Genomic DNA, 14,717 nt, shown 5'->3' on the forward strand with positions numbered 1-14,717 from the left:
TGGGCTCAGGAGTTTAAAACTAAACACAAAGATTGCTTTGGCAGTCAGTACGCAGCCAACAACTATGGATTCACCACTCAGGTCCTCCTTACCCACAGACTTGTGCATCCCTGAAACATTCCTTAGCTTCTCTGTACCTGGGCATCCTTGCTGCACTGTGGAAAGAACAGCCCTGCCCCGGTATACGACAGGTCAGAGGGATGTATCAACACTTGAGGCTTCTGTGATTCCATAGCTGTGGGCAAAAGCGGAGGCAACCCATGGAGAACACCAGCACCAGTGTATGAAGTGGAACGTGCCACAGCACAGCACAAGAGACGTTCACACACACCTTCCTGCAACAGTTTACACTGCCCAAGAGCAGAGTCCTCAATTAATGTCCAGAGACGGCTCCACACAGGGGTGGGCTGAAGAGATTCTGAAAACGGGGGGGCATTTGTGGCGGGTTCTAGAAAGGAAAGGTCCTGGCCAAATTTCATGTCAAAGGAAACTGTCATCTTCTTCTCTTGCCAAAGAGAGAGGCATCTGCCTTAGGCAGAACACTGCACAGGGCACACAGGTGTGGTCCCATGGAAATCAAGCAGCTGTGGCTGCCTTTGGCCTGAGTTTTGAAGGGTAAATAGGAGTCTAGTGAATGTCAGCACCCACAAACAGGCTCCCAGTTCTAACAACGGCTGTATTGGGTTCAGCATATGTTAAGATATGATGGGGTCTCTGCACCTTCTGATTTTTCATTTGTTTACATCCCAGTCTTGGTCTACCAGGAGTATGGAGGAAACTGGGAGAGTGTATTTTGGGGTGGGAGGCTCAGGGTTGGCTGCCTCAGTTCTTATGGTCTGATCAGAGGCTCCTGCAGGGCAACCAGCCTGGTGGGGCCTTCACAGGCACCAGCTGGCCAAGTGGCTGCAGAGGCATCCATCAGGTACAGGAACCAGACCCCAACCCCGTGCCATCACATCCTCACCTCTAAGTCAGGATGTTCTCACATCCAGAGGGAAAGCTGGAGGAATGCATCCAGTCGTCAGCTTCTTGGAGGACAAGAGAGAACCCAAAGGATGATGGCACAGTGGCCTGCCCATCACATGGCCGATGTCCAGATGTGTGACCCCCCCCAGCTTGCTCCCTGCCAGATAGAGTGGGATTGCTCCCACCCCTCTGGCTGAAGCCTGTGCTTTTGTGCAGAGATGGGAAACGGATCTATGTACATCTGCATCCTAAACACCAGACTGTGTAGCAAGTGTCTTTGCTCCCTCTCCCCACCAACTCTAAGGAATAATTAGTTAATTATGTCAGTCATGCTTATGTCAACAGGGGCACAAAGAAGCCCTTGGACCAGCAGCCCCTGCAGTTCGGGAGGTGTCTGTGCTTCAGGGCACTCGGTCCTGAACTCGCGTGCCGGTTCCAGCTCAGGAACTCAAACATGATCTCTTACACCCCAGGGGTGCACCTGGATGTGTTTATCAGGATGACACAACAAGTCCTACTCTGTTCCTCCTCACCCTTTAAGGCAGTGCTGTGCCAGATGAAAGGAGACTCTCAGGCAAGGTAAGTGCAGATACACCAGGTGAGGAACACAGCTGGAGCTTGGCGTAAACTCCCCAGAAAAGGCTAAGACTGATTCTGAGTCCTAGGTGGGAGGCTGCCATGCACAGTGTGCCTAACTGCTGCCTTCTGGAGCCTGAGGAGATGCAGAAGTCCCAGCAATTCTAGGCATACCCAGCTCTTTTCTGCTTTTTCAGAGATAAGCAGAGCAAAGCGCTCAGCCAGCTCACAAAGGATCACAGCAAATGGGCTGTCCCACAGCTCTTCCCCATCTCCCACAACATGTGACAGCAACAAAAACTACTTATTATCATAAAAACATGATCAGGAAAGTGCTGTAGCTTTAGCTTTCTGGTGTGATTCAACAACTGGGAATGATGAGTTGGCTTCAGGCAGTGCTTTGTGGTCCACCCGCACGTGCTCCACCTCTTATGGCCTGAAAAATTCTATAGTCAAGATTTATTTCTTACACTTTCTAATTTTAGGTCTTTGAACACTGTGCAGAAACAGATAAATAAGTAACTATTTATTTGTCAATGGCTAAATCAAAAAATCTATCTCCTTAGAGATTTTCTTTAGTGGTTTTCTCAGAGAGAACGGCTGTACAGCAGCAAAGAGAAAATACATTTTTAATAGGAATCTGAAAATCATCTGAAAATTGAGGCAAGAAGTTGCAATGAAGTGCTGAGCACCTGTCAGGGAGGGCCAGGACAGAGCTGTGTGCTGCATGTGGAGCAGCAGAAGGGAGCATGCAAGCCATCATCTGATAGGTCACAGATGGAACCACACAGGACATAACATGATGGATTTTAAACTGCACCTAGAAGAGATGGGGAAGCCAATGGTGTTTGAGTGGGAAAGTATTACTGAATGTATGAGTTTTTATTTTTAATGAAAACTTCAAAATAGTGTTTGATGATTTTTCAAATTGAGATACTGAGTCCCACAGTTAAAAACATAGCACCACCAAAATAAAGCCCCATGGACGTGCAACAGGAGATGTGCCTTACATGGAGGAACTGAATAAACAAGGCTAGGGACTGAAAGTACATCCATACCAACTTTTGCCTGTTAGCAAGGGCAAATCTCCAGATACTGGCTTCAGCTTCAGTTAATATCCCAGTCACAGACTGAGGGGAATTTGGGGTGTGTGTGGTATCTTGACCACCACTGCCCATATTCCAGTTATATTGAAGCTGGGTAGAGTGTAGAAGAGCACCCCCTCCAGAATAAACCATATGTGCACTAAGAGTTACCTGCTGCGTAGCTCTGTACCTGGAGAAAAGGGTGAGAGGGACTGCACCTAGCCTGGACGGGGGGCTTGGCAGCACAGCACACAGAGGACTGAGCATAGAAGGAGGCAGCACATGCAAGAGTATCAGGTGAGCCAGAGCAGAGCCAGTGACACAACCTGTGCTCCTTTGGGGGCTTCAGCTTGACCTCCCAACCAGATCACCCACCCAATTGTCTTAGGGAGGACAAACAGGACAACCAGTCACAGATACAGTTCCATGAGACACTAACACAACCCAACACTCTCAGTGTAAAGGGACCACAGGTTGCTAATATCAGGAAAGACAAGAGCATCTGATTTGGGACAGAACAGGCATGAACTTCAGAACTAGTCAGAGGCAGAGCAAAAACCCTAAAAGCTGCAGAACTCTGCAAGCAGAGAACTTGGTGTAAAAAGCTACAGAAAAAAAACAGCATCAGCAAGGCAGCTCCAAGGAGAAAAAATTCTCAACAGGAATGGACTGAAAAGAGTGAAATTAGTTGAGAACCATACTAGGCGGGACAGAGAAAGGACAAATACAGCAGTAACCAGAAGAAAGAAGGATATCTCTGTGAGGCCCAGGCTGCAACAGATTTTAAAGAATATGGGAAAGCACAACAAATGAAATTAATTACTGCAGAAACCAGCAGTGTGTGGTATGGGGACTCACCTAAAGCAGGAGGTCAGAGTGGTACAGAATGGCCTGGGGTGAAGGTGAACAAGGTCTGCTTTCTAGAAATATTGCAGGAGTCTGTCAGGATGAAGACAGCTGAGGAATGTGAAGGCATGCTCAGGCATCCTTTTGGAGATCTAGCTGGAGGTATTTCATAACTCACCTTACTACTCTGTTACTGCATGTCAGGAGAACAGATATGTTCCAGATAAGAGCAGGCTGTGCAAAGTGACTGACCAGCTGCTGGGGATTTACTACAAAAAGGTGAACCAGCAGCAGGGCAAGAGGAGGAGATGAAATATTCTTTAAGGTGTGGGAGGTTGTGGGCACTTACCACATCCCAGGAGATACTCCTCCTAACCACTTGCCTATTCTTTCCATCTTCTCTCCTCCCTGTGATAATTTCATGCCATCTACAGCTCCTCTCCCAGGCAACCTCTATTTCTATACCATGTCAACCATAGCAACCATCTCCTTGCTCCCTAATTACACGTACTGTCTCACTTTTATGGTAAAGAGCAATTTGATATCTCAGCCATTTCAGAACCACTAACTGAAGCTGCAGATGTTCGCTTTGGAAACAGCTATATATATTTCCAGAAGTTACTTCCCCTCAACTCAAAGTTATACCAGCACTGAGATAATGGAGAAGGTGAGCACTTCTCCCCAGCTCACCAGGTGTGAGACTGGCCATGAAGGTTCTGTTCCCTGCAGCAGCTTTGCTGACTCACGCTGGCCTTGCATCCTTCTGCTGCAGAACAGCATCTGGCATTCACTGAATAGGAGTGCAGCCCTGCACAGGGACATGGCCTCCAGCTGTGAGGAGCTTCCCAAATGTCTCCAGCTAAATACACAAAAGGAAACCTAAACATATCTTAAGACACCCTCTTCTCTGGTGCCCTCACTCCACCAGCCCCTGGCAGACTTATTATAGCTGGCTCTTTTGGAAGCCAAATTAATGTTTGCTCTTGCCATGTCAGTGGGACTTCAGTGGGGAGTTGCTGTCAGTCCCTTAACAGAGGTGCCACAAAACTGCTCCCACTGGCACTGAGGCAGATGCCTTCAGGCTCCAGGGGTGAAAACTCCCGTAAGTCACAAATTTTAGTAAGAATATGCATCCGAGGACAAATGGTCTTACCACCAGAACATAGCACAGATTGAATAAAAATGTGCATTTCTCCCAGTTTTGAAGTATCTGGGTAATGCTGACTCTGACTTGGAGGTACAGCTCATGATCTGTCCTATTCCTCTCTCTTTTTTTGTTGTTTGGACAACTGATCAATATAACATGTGAAAGCAAACTGACTGAGGCAGGGAGAACTTCATTGTATAAAAGAGGAGATGGCTGAACATACAAGAAAATAATTCTGAGATTTCCTCCTGTTTGCCTATTGAGATGCCACATTTCTGGCAACAGGCTCCTGCCTCTTGATTTACAGCAACTGTTCAGGCTCCTCAAATCTCCTTCTTTTAGTACTCTTAACAGCATCATTCCAAGTCACTTTTCTACTCTCCCTTGCTTGTTTTGAGGATGACCTGCTGAATGTCACCTCTCTTTAAGATACAGATATTAAACCAGTTGTGGACTCTGGGTGGCTGGGGTGGTTGCTGAAGTGCAGGACTGTATCTTGCCAGCCCTTGAAAAAAACCAGCTGTCCTCTGCCAACAACTTTCTTTGCTGCATCTTGACTTTGCACTCTTGGATCTAATTGCCCCTTGACAGATTTTCTGCATGGTCTGGGTTCCTGGGACTTGATTTATAGCATGGAGTACAGTGATAACGAGTGGGATACCGAAAATTATTTCAAAGTGCAGAACGTCAAGGCCTCCTGTTCATTCAGCACTGAAGAGAGAGGTGTTTGGGAACAACCAAGGAGGTTTCTAGCAGAGTAGCCTGGGACATCTTCCTCTCTTGATACTGGTGACAAGACCATTCAGCCACTGCCTCTCACCAGTTTGCTTGAGCTGAGCTCACTCAGGGCTTCCTTTATCACAGGCCTCCTGTTTCCTAATGCCACCCCATCAGGTCAGGTCCCTTTCAGCTTGCAGATTACCCAGTGGAATCAGGGACTGAACTTACCGACTGGGAGAATAAAAAGGACTGGAAGAGGCCTCCATCACCAAACACACTTGCTTCAGGGCCTCTCACTCACTCAGCTCCCTTGGAGCCATGCAGACACAGGACCCTTCCATGTTTCCATGCCTCCCTCTTTCTTAACAATGGTCTTTGAATATGGACCAACAGCAAGAAGGAAAACACATAACAGATAAAACTCCCATGCAAATCTAGTAACCAGGAACTAGGCCAAAACACATATTGCACTCGTACCTGTGAGCCTACAAGCTGGTTCTTCAGAAAAATGCCATATGGACTAAAGCCACAGATAACCACCCTATCCAATTATTTACCACTGTGGAAAGGAATCATATTTGATTCACGCCATTTACTTATTACATGGCCTAGCTGGTATCTTAATTTCTGGGTAAGTACTGCAACTTAACTTACCCCTCTTAATTCATTTTAGCAAGCTTGTCAGAACATAAATCTAGTCATCCAGAAGGTATATCCCTGGCTTCTTGCCCATTTCTCCTCTAAGACAGCTATTAGCATCTTGACCTTTTCCTTCTAGTTTTTCTCCTTAATTATTTAAGAAATTGACACTGGAGCTTAATAGAGAATGGACAGGTGAGATCTCAGTGAAATAAAAGGTTAGCAAAGTGCAAAAGTAATTAACTGAATATCTCTTAACTTGAAAGTCAATAGAGGAAGCCAGTTATGCTGTCATGCCTTTTTAGCACAATCCATTAGTAGCTATATGTGAAAAACAGCACTAAACTTTTACAGCCCTGAGGTAGGTTCTAGTAAATTGCCAGAGACTTTGGTGCTTCGCAAGACCACACATGAATGACAGCAAAGAGACACACAAGTTATTCAGTAGCACATATTGATAACACACATGCATATTGAATCCTACCCCTCTGTGACTTACTTGCCTCCTTCTGTTGGCAACTCTCAGCCTTCATCTGCTTAGAGGAAATATCCAAGCCTTTACTTTCAAAAGCAAAGAAAGGGCTCACTAATTTCTTTCCAAATACAGACATTGGGATGATGATGCTTTTCAGAAAGGCAGAAATTAAGCAAAATTGCATTCCTCATTAGAGAACAACCCAAATCAACAACCTAACCCAGTACTATTCTATACGTTTCAGAGATTGATCCAGCAAGACTTGAAGGACTGTTTCAGGAGAACTAAGAACCTGCTGGCTGAGGAGATCAGTGCTCAAGTTCATTTTTGAATAAAGACTCAGAAAGACAGAAATTTCCTCAAGAGTTGGACACACAACTAATTGCGCCATTAGTACCAACTTCTGAGATCCTGGAGAGGAAGGCACTAGATGAGAAAAACTGATCCAAAGTTACTAGAGTCAGCACATGTAGACATTTATCTCCATTTCTTTAGTCTGAAGCAAAGGCAAAAGCAAGCCACAGAGCTTAGGCACAGCCAAGGCATGAACTGACTAAGACAGTTTTTTATGTGTCAAGCCTGCACTGCCTCACTCCAATAATCCCAGCTCCCTCCACCCTCCCTGCAGTTTACTGCCATATTCTCAGTCCCACTCATGAGCCAAAACTGCCAACTGTGCAAGTGGCACATGGTCAGAGACAGCCACACGCTGACGGCTGGGTTGTGAGCAGAGGCTTCAGGACAAACAGGTATGTGCTGTCCTGGGGAAGACTGATTCACAACCCTCGAATGCCCGACCAATCTTCACAAAACTGGCAGAAGCTTGTTACTTTCAATGCTTTAGTAGAAGTGAAGTGTTTACCTGCAGACAAACACAAAATGTGTATTTTTAAGAAGAATTCATACCATACAACCAGGCACCTCTAAGGGGATGGACAAAAAAATAATACAGAGAATTTAGAACCAAACTAGCTCGATACTTTCTCTGGTCTCTCCTGTCAACACCTACTAGGCTTTCGCTGGTGTCCAGAAAACCAGTTCAGGATTTTTTTGGGGGAAAGAAAAATAAATCTTTTTCTATCTTAGTAAACTCTCTTCAAAGAATGAATGCTTCTAAGCATTCATTTACACATAACTTGCTTTCTTTCCTCCCATACACAGATTGGGCCATTGGAGAGTCTATCCCACCTCCCTTTCTTCCTTAGGTACTTTTGCCTAACAAACACTCCACAGGCTGGCAGATACTCCCTGCATTTTGAACTAGCTACTACTGCTGGGTTAGTGCTCAGGTGCTAACCAGATAATCTCAACTGCTTGGGGCTCCCACAGCATCTCCTCTCAAGGGTTTGGAGATCTCTCTCTTCTGCCCATAAAGAAGCAGTGGAAAGTCTGTGATAATGCCAGTAGCACTCTGTGCTAGAAGCTGTACTCATTAAGATCTCTATACTTAGATGCCTATCACAAGGATGTATCACTGAATCCTGACCTGAATTTCTTCTTCCTTTGCAAGATGCAGCTGTCCCATAAGTTACCTGGGAAGGTCCGTGTACGAACATGTACAAAGAGCACAAACCACGTCCCAGAGAAGCTCATGCTCAGGGATCTCTCTTCTGCCCTTACCCCTATGTCCAGCCATGCCCCTTTAACTGAGACACTGCACCTCTTGTTCCCATACACGCAACTTCCCCACTTTCAGCAAAGAGCTGGCACTTGCTCACCACCCTCCCTCCGGTGATCCAGTCCATCATCCATTTACCACCACATCTGCTGAGGATGTGACTCAGGTATGCCAGCACCACAGACACGAGGGAGAGAGGCAAAAAGATGTGACAGGGCATAGATTGTTTTGTCAGGAAAGAAACTACAAGCTACACATTTCTCTGTCTGCAGAATGGGAGTAGGGTGGAGGATCTGACAGCCTGGCCTTGCCAGATTGCAGGAAAGCAAAGAAGAGGAGGAAAAAATGGGTCTCAGCTTGCATTCGGTAACTACTTGCTGGAGAAAGTGTAAGGACAGACACAGGCTGGATGCAGCCAACCAGTATGGGGCCATCAAGGAGACAGAGAGGGTACTGACCTTGCACAGCAAAAGGCCCCCTGCCCCATCAGAAGGAAGAGGAATCCCTGTCATTCTGGAACAGTGCCCAGCCTGCAGGGCTTTTCACAGCGGAGCCAGAGCTACTTGGAATAGAAACAGCCTCATCTCTGAGATCAGAGAGTTTAAACCAGACCTTGTTTCTTCTGCAGTCATAAGCCAGCAGGCACCAGCTGCAGAATTTGCCGCAGTGTGTGTGTGCGCGTGTGTTTCTGCGTGTGTGAGTGTGCAGCAGCCACGCTCCTCCCCTCCAAGCTCACTGTGGGATCAATGACACATTGATCACAGCTCCCTCCTTCTTCCCCTCCTCACATCACCGACAGTCCCAGTTTGATCCCTCTCAGCCCCCCCTCTTCTTTATTAAGAAAGCTTTTGTTGGCCTCACTATTGACTTCTTTTCCTTGCTCCCTCCCTGCTTAGTGGGGTTTGCTTCTTCTCTTTCTCCCTCTTACCCACACAGCAGTGTCTGACAGATATTCATGGTCACGTAATCTGGTCTGTGCCAAGTGCCAAACCCTGCTCTAGCTCCCCTAGCTCTGGACACTGGCAATAAAAGGCTCTGTTTTGAAATACTTCAACATGTTTTAGCATTAGCATACTGATAATTTAACACTTTTATCAAGATGTTTACTGGTGGCAACTCTAATGGATGCCAGAGATATCCTATGGATATAGAACCCCGTTTGTCTGTGACTGCAAAGGTGTCATCATCACATGGTACCATGGACAATGCAGGAGAGCTAATAATAAAGGGACAGCTGATCCCTCATCCCTCTGTGCTACATAGGCAGAACAGCAAGGTGAAGGATGACAAAGGCCCACTGCTAGGAAAAAGAAAGCACTTTGCTATTCTCATTTCTTAAGCACAAAGGCCCTCCCTATATCCTACTGCGATGAAAATCAGCTCCAAGCTTGGCCACATCTCCTCTCTCTGCTGCCCTTGAAATGCTGCATCACTCACAATTTATGGGAACCTTTCTTTCTCCCTCCCCCACTAACTGGACCCATTTGGATGCTTTTTGGCTTTCTGTAGTGGAAGAATGTAGTGTTGAGAAGCTTGAAGCCAGACCTCAGCTACTTCAAGACTGTTCATGTGTGGGTGTGCGGCACTAGAGGAAAGACATTGCAGAAGGGGCCCAGCTCTGTGTCTTTCTTTCATCGAATCAATAGCATGACAGTCCACCTTAACAACCCTCCCCCCTCCTGCCTGGCATTAGCCTCATTCCAACATCAGCACAGAGTGGAACAGTGATACAGACATTAATACTGTCTTTCACCAAGCCTTGCCCAAAGGCAGCATCTGTGAGATGCCTTGTGCCACCTCCTCCCTTCTCCAGCAGCACACAATCTTCAGGAAAGACTACACTGGGATAAACCATAGTGCTGCAGGACTCCTTAAGTCCATGACAGGCAGAATATTTTCTTCAAATTCTTCTCTAGACCTATCTTAATACATCATTCTCTGTGCTTGAGCTAACACAAGTGTAAAACAGCTGAGCAGCTGGGGAATTCGGCTTCTGTTCCAATCCTCGGGCACAAACAGCTGAGAAGGGGCGCGGTTCGCAGATGATAAAAAGACCAAGCTCCATCTGCAGCCACCTTTCCTCTTGTCCCTGGTCCCCCTCAACCGCCAGTCGCCCCCTACTCGAGTAGTCTCACATTCCAAGCCAAGGCACCCGCAGCCGCTCTGACCGCTCCGCGCAGGTGCGTTTCCTCACCTGCGCCTCTGTCAGCGCCGCGCAGCCCCAGCAGCTCATCGGGACGGCGCAGAGGGCAGAGCCCGGCCAGGGCCGAGGCCGCTTGCCGTCACTGATGTTCCCCGCCACCTCCCCCGAACAGCTCGTCCTACCCGGCCGACCACTGCCCTCCAAAGCAACGAGCAGCATCGGAGCGCGAACAAAGCGCCGCCGCCTCCGCCCCGTACCCCTGCGGCACCGGGGCTTCCTCGCTCCCGACCGCCCGGGCATCTCCGCAGCCTGCCCCAGGCCGGTGGGGAAGGAAGGTGCACCTACCATCCTGCCCGGGGAGCACCGCCGATCGGCTACCCGGAGCGCGGCGGATGCGCCGGCACGGCCGCTGCTGCGGGAGCGGCTGCGGGAGCCGCGCCGTGTCACGGTGCGGGGCGGAGCCGCCGCGCCCCCCACCCTGCGCAGGGCGCCTTAACCCTCTGTGGGCCGCGGGGCTCCCCCCGAGCAGCCCTGCCCGCCCCGCGGCCCTGTGGCCAGCCCGGGGCGGCTCCGGCCAAGTCCGGGCAACGGCGAGCACCGGGACCGCGACCCGCGCTCCGAAATGCCGGGCACGGCTCAAACCGTGGCCAACACGCGTGCCGGTGCCGGCTGGACTTTTTTCCCCAACACGCTCCCGTCAGCTCGCTCCTCACAGTGTGCCCCGAGGGGTGCTCCCCATCCCACTTCGGGGTCTTCGGCTTAAGTGACTCTTAAAGTGGAACCTCCTGCCGGGCTCCAGTTTCAGGGCGGCTCCTCCGGTTAAACATGAGCGACACGAACCACCCGGCACAGCCCCGGCCCCCTCGGGTGGGGACAGACGTGCCGGGCACCACCCACCAGCACCTGGCTGCCGGGGCACGGGGATGGATCAGCAGTGACCTCGGACCCCACTGGCCGCACAACGCATGCGAATGAGAGGCAAGAACAGCAGCAACCCGACCTCTGGAGACGTGTTTCTGGCAATGTTTTCAGATAAATGTTTAAATTGTTTTCCGAGACTCTTGCAGGATAACATCTGCCAGCATCCACCTATTCACTGCGAACAAATACATTACTCTTAGTGATGCTCAGGTTCTTCCAAGTCCTTTTAAAAAGTGCTCCATGTTCCAGGTTGGTTTATTTTTCTTTGGTAGCCTGAAGACATTTATGTTGATCCTTAATACAGTAAGTGTGGGATAACATATTCAATCTAGACTTAGAAAGTGTTTCAGCCACTGGGAAGAAAAAGCTTACTGATTTCCATTAAGTCATAGAGGATCATACATAGTGTAGTGTACTCCCTGTACACTACTATCCCTGCACAAGACACAAGTGGACTGGTTCCCCACTGACAGTTTTTTTTCCCAAATGTATACAGGCTGTATTTGCCCCTCTCCTATCCCCCTAACAGGAATACATTACCTTTGCTGTCCATGCTTCCAGTGTCCTCTGCTCAGCAGCCCTTCAGATTCAGACAACACTACAGACATTCTTCTAAACAGGGTCATTGTCACCATCCATTGTGCTTGTCATCCCACTATAACCAGTATAACACAAGCTGGAGTCGTTTGCACATGCAGTCCCCTTTTTCAGCTTAAAGATGCACAAGGTGAGGAAAGGTTATTACCTAGAAGGTGCTATTACGCATTAGTGCTGGAAACAAAGCAGGAGGATACATTTGCTACTCCTGCTTCATACAAACCAGGCTTCTTAGCACTTGAGTTAACATCATCCCCTTCAGTGTAAGAACTGCCCTGGTGATAGCCCAGGGATAATTTCATCCATTGGCAGTTCTTTAGGACTTTCCTAATAACCCACAACACTGAGACACATCTGTCACTTCAAAGAGCAATGCCACTGATACAGGGAGGGAGGGGGGTTGCACAGCCTTGGTCTAGAACTGACCTCTGTCAGAAATTGTGCTGCCACTGGTAGGTTTTTCAGAGCGCTCCAGGAGGACAGCTCACATTGCACACATGGGAAGGGCACACATCTCAGGCCATTTCATACAGCGTCACACCACCCTGCAGCCTTTTCCTTTTCTACACCCATTGCAATAGTGACCAAATTTTGCCCCTAGTAGGATATTTAGTTCAGTAAGATCTCCTTCTGTACTTTTTTATATTGATACAGTTTATTTCAAGCAGCAAAATAAGATTTACTATCTATGGCACAGACCTAGCCATTAATTTGAGTTAAATGTATTTATTTTCCCACACCACTGTGTGAAAAGCAGACTTCGAATGGCACAGGTTCCAGCCTCTCCCTGTTTGTCTGCATCCAGCTGAGCTGCCCTTGCACACAGCTCTCACCACTGCACACAGGACAGAGAAAAACTGTGGAGAACAACAAGGGTTTATTTGCATTTGTCCTCCTGGAAGATTGTTTTGCTTTGACTATCCAGTTACTGACTTCCACAGACTATCTGCTTTCAGTCACCAGAAGAACCAATGACTCGTTCAAGTCTTTGGCAAGTAACTTGTAAAATCCTCTTGGCTATCTGTCTAGGTACAGCAATTTTTACTCTTTTCTATGGGCTTTACTAGATGTTTTTAAAAGGTATTTGTTTTGCTGAATAATGCTTTGTTCTCTGCAACTGTAACTGTTTAATGAGGCTTCCCTACTACCTATCTCCTTTCTTATTTATCAATATTTCTATCTTTTTAATGTGTATGTGGCTTAAATGCTGGCTAAATATTTGTTTCCCACTTTTGCTGTTTCCCTATTTTGAAACAACTTTTGGTTGTCTATATAGTTCTATTTAAAGGAACCTCTGATCCCTAAATTATTTTATACTTTCAGTTGCTTTGCTGGTCCAATACAGTTACATTTTGAGGCCTCTCTTCCTTAATATGAGAATGATATTTTCATCTTTCTGATATGTCAGGGCCCAAGGAGTGATTAGCATCTGAGCCATTGAGAATTAGCATCTCTAATGTGGAATTTTGCAGCTTTAAAGGTGGATAGCCCAAGTCATCCATTTCATTTAGTTCTGTGTCATTTTCTTCACTAAATAAGGTTTTATTTTTGTGGTAATAGCATCCCTAATGCAGGTCCACAGAGACTGCCAGCATCTGCTACCAGTTTCTTTTCCAGTTCCTACTTTAAACAAATTCATGAACCCTCTGAGTTTTCTGCAACAACAATCTGGTCCCTCTTGTCCCAGAAAATAAAGTTTTAAAAATGGTGATCCTAATTTAACTTAGCAACTGAAAAGCTTTAGGGAAAACGACAGAAGATGACCTGTCTACAACTCTCAGTGGAAAGGATAAAGAGGTTTGTAATTCAAGGCTGTGAAACTGGAACAAACATGAGCAGTACCTAAAAGGCCAGAAGGAACACGAAGAGAGGGACTGAGGCAAACACCAGAGCAGAGTGAGAACAGCATCGTGTCCCTGTACAAGTGCAGCACGACCCCTTAGCACCCCAGAGAGTGGCACTGAAGGGAGAGGAACCATGATCAAATCTCAGTGATTTCTTAGTGACACTGGGATAAAACCTGGGAAGGTTGACAACACCCTGGATATACTGCCATGTTTACATGACTGGGTCAGTGACTGTTGAGGACTTCCTTAAAAGAAAAGGTACATTTTTTATTAACCTATACCAGGGGTTAATAAAAGCACTAGGGCTGCCTTGTTTTTTTGTGTAATATTTAGAATTGGAACCCAAGAGTTGACATGCAGGCATTTTCCTGTAAGCATTGCAAAACAGCTCTGCCACATTCTGTGAGGGTGCAGAACCCTTGACCTGTCACGTTCAGGCATTCTTTGGAACCTTTCTCTCACAACGAATGCAGGTCTAAGGAAAAGGTAAAAATTCTAGGAAAAACTAAAAACCACAGAATCTAGTTGCTATTACATGCAAAGATACCACAGAAACAAACATATGCTATCATTTCAGAACAGGAACATATTTTAAATTTAAAGAGATAAAATGTTAGTCCGTCCAAACTAGTGCCAGTAAATTGTGTGTGTGTTTGGAATGTTATGGTTACTAGACAGTTTCTGCTTATACGATCTACTAGTCAAGAAAAAGAAAAAATATAAGAAATAGACAAATTTCTTTAGACATGGATCAATCAGGACATCCATTTCAGGCACTGTTCCCTCTTGGGTTTATGCTGTCCTGTATGATGAGATCAGCACTGCAGCACATGGTTGGTTTTCTGCAAGGATGTGGTTCAAATGAAACCAGAGAGGGGAACCAAATATGGAGGTGGGGGAGGAAAGAAAAAATCAATAACCACTTTGAATTATTCATCCCCATGAAAGAGGAATAAAAATGCAAGCAAATGCCATCTTTAAAACAGTGAATCCCAGGAGAATTTCCTTTACAGGAGTCTAACTGTCTACTGCAGGGTTTTCTATACAATCATTAGTACTCACTAATAAAATTTCAGAGGAAAAGAAGTAGGATTAGGTCAAACCCAAACCACTCATTTACCTGAAGGCAAATTGTGA

General features: G+C 46.8%; 1 protein-coding gene across 4 annotated transcripts in view; it reads right to left on the minus strand.

The window, feature by feature from the left end:
• MAP1A (microtubule associated protein 1A) overlaps positions 1–14,717 on the minus strand; it is a 50,155-nt gene that overhangs the window by 22,909 nt on the left and 12,529 nt on the right. The window contains exon 1 of one of the 4 annotated variants that reach the window (XM_071568088.1): positions 10,561–10,655. The exons of the other annotated variants lie outside the window; for them this stretch is intronic. The gene's annotated coding sequence lies outside the window, so the exon portion shown is untranslated. Of the gene's footprint in view, positions 1–10,560; positions 10,656–14,717 lie in introns of those variants that run through there. 4 annotated transcript variants of the gene reach the window in all.

This window comes from Pithys albifrons, chromosome 13, assembly GCF_047495875.1.
Source record: "Pithys albifrons albifrons isolate INPA30051 chromosome 13, PitAlb_v1, whole genome shotgun sequence".
Lineage (NCBI taxonomy): Eukaryota > Metazoa > Chordata > Aves > Passeriformes > Thamnophilidae > Pithys > Pithys albifrons.